Source organism: Zea mays, chromosome 8, assembly GCF_902167145.1.
Source record: "Zea mays cultivar B73 chromosome 8, Zm-B73-REFERENCE-NAM-5.0, whole genome shotgun sequence".
NCBI classification, from domain to species: Eukaryota; Viridiplantae; Streptophyta; class Magnoliopsida; order Poales; family Poaceae; genus Zea; species Zea mays.
In genome coordinates, this window is record NC_050103.1 from 1,282,022 (window position 1) to 1,287,175 (window position 5,154).

At 48.8% G+C, this 5,154-nt stretch overlaps 1 pseudogene; it reads left to right on the forward strand.

Annotated features, from left to right (window-relative positions):
• The first annotated feature begins 239 nt into the window (after positions 1-239).
• Positions 240-2,834, forward strand: LOC109941477 (transcription factor MYB61-like; annotated as a pseudogene).
• Positions 2,835-5,154: the final 2,320 nt, after the last annotated feature.

The following is a 5,154-nucleotide window of genomic DNA, read 5'->3' on the forward strand; positions in this document are numbered from 1 at the left end:
ATCAAGTCGAGTCACCAACAAAGAAAGAAAATGAGAAGAGCATGCTCTGTGGCCGTCTCCAGCAGCTCCCCTGTCCCATCTTCTAGCACATTCACTATTTCAAATTTTACTCCGCAAACAGTGTCAAACAATGACATCTATAGTTTTGTGTCCTATATTTTATTTTATACGACCCACCCAATACAGCCTTAAGCCTACCGTTGCCTTCCACCAAATCTTGATATCAGTAGCCACTAGATGCTGCTGTTCTCCGTCAAACTCCACCCTGTCACACGCCACTGTAGGAGCCCATATAGTTCCTCCGTAATCATCCCACCCTAGTAGTTCTCGGTTCTCCCACAAATTACTACCTGTGAAGAATTACGTGCTGCTCCTCAAGCCGTGGGCTGTGCAGATTGCAGGGCTCAGCTTCAGTTTCAGCATTGTTTTCAATGGGGAGGCACTCCTGCTGCTACAAGCAGAGGCTGAGGAAGGGGCTCTGGTCTCCTGAGGAAGACGAGAAGCTCATGAACCACATAGTCAAGCACAGCCATGGCTGCTGGAGCACTGTCCCGAAGCTTGCAGGTACAACCAAATCCGGCACACTCTATTATATCTTCTCAATTTATCCGTTTCCACTGTTCCCTATTCCTCTCCAAGACCACTTCTTTCTTCCCATTCTTCTCATACCCTGCTCAATTAACGATGGCAGCAGGGCTTCAGAGGTGTGGCAAGAGCTGCAGGCTGAGGTGGATAAATTACCTGAGGCCTGACCTTAAAAGAGGCGCGTTCTCTCAGGAGTAAGACCTTATAATCGAAATCCATGCAGTACTTGGAAACAGGTAAAGTTAAGCCCAAATCACAGATAGAATTTTGCACCAATTGCATTCCTTAACTATGTCCTTTTTTTACATCAGTGAACAGGTGGTCCCAGATTGCAACAAGGTTGCCTGGAAGAATAGATAAAACGAGAGTAAGAATCTCTGGAACTCGAGCCTCAACTCAAGAAGAAGCTCCGGCAGAAAGGCATTGACCCCAACACCCGCAAGCCCCTTGCCGAGGTTGTTGAACGCAGCAAATCAGCTCCAACAGTCAGTACCGAGAGAACCTCTGGGTCCAGTGATGTCGACGCTTCAAGTGATGGTGCACTTGGCAACTCGAGCCATCTTCTCAGCGAGACAGCACAGTCACCACAGCTACTGCCAGTGCTCGGTAAGCGTTGCCAAGAAACTACTGGCTTGACACATCTTTTTTTCTGACAACAGAAACAAAAAATGTTCCAGCCTTTTGTAGTTTCCTACTACATACGGCATTACAGTTTGAAAATTAATAAAACATGTATCATTAAAAAGAACATTCTTGAAAAGAACTTGTTCTCGAATCAAACGTCCTTTAATCTAGTCTAGTATTAAAACTCCAACCATGTTTTTGCACATCTAAGGGTGCGGCGGTGCGGCCGGCCAGGGGCGGGCCTGGCTCAATTCAATGGTATTCAATTGAATACCCATTATTTTGACAAAAACAACATATACATATATATAGTATATATATATAGGAAATAAGAAATGAATCAAATAAGTGGAGGAATTTCTGTTAACTTAGACCAAAATATTTCTAATCTCCTTGCTACTTCCCATACCCACCCAGCCCAATAAATTGTTGTATGATTGTGTCCGATGAGATCCAATGGAGTGATATAACCCATCTTAGTATCTCACGGCAAAAAACCTTCAAACCTTATTGTCGTACCAAGGAAGAGCTGTTAGGTCTTGGTGGGACATTAGCAACAGTGTGAAGCATTAGCGATTGGAAAGAGCCAAATATGATAAATATCTAGTCAACAACCGAGCAATAGCCACTGGTGCATTTCGATTTGAATTTTTTTAAATAGTTGTATGTAATTTGAGTTTAGTAGACTAGTTATTGGATCGGTTATGACTATATTGTGTGTACTTAATTATAGATTATATATAATTAACTATATATATGCTAATAAACAAGCTTTATGTCTAGAAAAAATTTTATCCTAATTTTTTTTGAATACCCGCCTTCTAAATCCTGGGCCCGCCACTGCGGCCGGCCAAGGAGTTGTTCCTTGACCAGCTTGTTTCTGGCCATGAAAACCTTACTAGCAGCTACCGCAGTGCCGCTCAACAGGCTCAATTCCAGATTTCTCTTTCCAGCAGTTGATGTGCTACAACAATGAATTTGGCAACAAGAATTGTGGTAGCAACAATTTACTCTGGATTAACCAGAATGAGTCAAGTGGCAGCACCTTTTCCGCTACTGCGATGCCACCAGTTTCTGTTTCTCCATCAACTCTCTCAACATCATCAGGGCTCAATAGGTCACCAGATTTGAGCTGCAAAGCACAAGCTCAATTCTGGATGGTACTGTTTTCCCATGGACAGAATTGACAACACCAGATAAAAATAGCCATGTTCACCTTGAGGAAGAACTCAAGTGGCCTGACTTGCTCCACTGAACATTCACACACACGCCTAAAACCATGCAGAATCTTAGCCAGTCACTGTACGAAGATGTTATCAAAGCCGACAGCCAATTTAACACAGAGGGCCTCTGTGCAGCCTGGTCTCAAAATCTGCAGCCACAGCTAGCAACATCTGCAGGTAGTGTCAGATTTTTATGACAAGGATCTGCAGAGAATGTCTGTTAGAACTCTAACGAGGATGGACAATGGAATACACGAACAAATATTTGGTGCTGCAAGCGGCAGCTTTTCTGGTGTCTCTCTGTTCATTATAAAGAAATTACATGCAGTCATATATGGTTATAAATTAACTGAGACAATCACGGCATGCCCAAGATCGGTTGTTGCCATCCCAACAGCCTAGACATGCCGCCTGCCATACTTAGCCACTAATCAATACAAACTACCAAATATAGTTAGCGGGTGCTCAGGGTTTATTCTAACAATCTCCTCCTAAGCCCTTGAGCAACTACTATAATTTCTTCATGCCGATCCCATCGCGGAGTCCTTGAAACCTGCTTCGTCCGAGCGCCTTTGTCAGGAGATCACCCAGCTGAAATTCAGTACCAATGAACTCGACGTCGATCAGCTTCCTGTCGCAGCATTCCCGGATAAAATGGAACTTGATATCTATGTGTTTACTCCGGCCATGGTGCATAGGGTTCTTCATCAAGGCAATGGCGGACTTGTACGTTGTCCATCTTGAGCTTGGGTGCGAGGACTGCTCCTCCGACGAGCTCAGTGTTGGGGCGAAGGTGAAGACGCTACCCTTCGCTTCATGCCTTCGTCGCCTCGCTTCACCAACGATGCCAAGGACGCCGGTTCGATGAGGACTTCACGACTGGACTCCGCGGCTTCACTCTTCTCCATTGCAAGACGAAGGCAAGACTCCGATGATGCCTGCTAGTCTCACGTCCTCATCGTGTCTGTAAGCCCAAGTGGGATTTGGCCCATTGTAACAGGGCCGCAGGGATAAGCATGTTACGGGCCTCATCTGTAATAGCCTTTTCTGTAATGACGGTCTGTAACCTCCCCTTGAGGGAATATTCTGAGGATACTCTGGGTACCTAAGGGCATAAACGTCCTTGTCCGAGGACGGTAGGCACTCGGGTGCCTATAAATACTCCCGTACAGTACCTTGAAGAGGGAAAATTAACAGAGCTATTATCATTCCCCGTTGAACCTTGCAAGCACTCTTTCCACTCTCTCGTTGGATCCACTTGCCCAGAAAAGCGAGTACCAACATTTGGCGCCCACCGTTCGTGCTACGAACAAATCACCCGCGATGGCACCCAAGCGAGCTAGTTCGAAGGCAGCCCCATCCATCGACGAAGCAGCGAAGGCAGCGCTCCTGGCTGAGAAAAAAGGCAAGGCCCTCGCGGACAACACCCCCCAAGAAGCCTCTGAAGACGAAGCTCTCAGCAAGAGACAGCGCCAAGAACACCCCACTCCCGAAGGCACCCTACGCACCTGCAGCTCCGGAGGACTACCACAAGCACCACCTCTAGGCTTCGCTCCACCAGAGGGCGAGGACGCAGCAGAGGATGGCGAAGTCATCGACATCTCAGCCGAAGAACAACTACAGCTACGGGCCCTGCACATCAAGAACCGTAACCTCCAAAAACAGAAAGACATCCTCGAGGCCAAGCGCCAGCGTGTCACCGCGCAAGCCAAGGTGCGCCAGATGATACGAGACGAGGAGCAAAGAGCTCGGGAGCTCGAGCAAGAGATCACGCTCATGCAGAGCGAAGGCCAGCATGATCTGCAGAACGGGCCGCCCCTCCAACAGCGTGTCCCAGACGGAGACTTATTTGTACCCCAGCGCTGGCCCTTCATCCCGCACGCCACAGCTTTCCAAGGCATCAACTACCTTGATGAACGAAGCCCCCTGGCTCCGCAACTCCATGTGTCACCGTGGGCTGCCAACTTCAGGGCAGGGACCTACCCCAAGTACAACGGCAGCACCGACCCAGCACAATACATTATGAGCTACTAAGTCGCTGTCGCATCGGCCAGAGGGGATGATGCCACAATGGCAAATCTTTTATCGTCGCCCTCGAGGGTCCGACCTTGACCTGGTACACCAGGTTGCCGCCGTTGTCCATCGACTCCTGGAAAGGACTCCGGGACAAGTTTCTGCTCAATTTCCAAGGGTACCGACCCGATATCGACGCCTTGGCCAAGCTATCACTCTGCAAGCAGCAAGAGAAGGAAACCCTACGGAAGTACTACCGCAAGTTCCTGACTCTTAAGTCACAACTGCCATCGGTCGACGACCACATCGCGATACATTATGCCATCAGCGGCCTTCGGGCTGGCGTCCTATACAGTCACTGCATCAGGGACCCAGCCAAAAATCTCCAAGAGCTATATCAGCTATTCGAGAAGTACGCCAGATCCGAAGAGCTACATCAGCGAAAGGTCGAGTCCTAGAGAAAGCCCAAGGACCCTCCACAGTCCAGCCGAACCTGGACCAGGCCTTCGCAGTCAGACTCCGGACGGGACAGTCGCAGCCAACAGCGGGTGCACAACATAGCCAACCAGCACCCGGCCGGCGAGGCCGCTCGCCGTTAGGAATATCCCCCTAGGGTCGCGGCAATGGCACGCGAGGCTGGGGCCGGGGACGGACGCAGCAACCACGTAGATTTTACTGCCTATTTCACGGCGAGGATTGCACACACCCA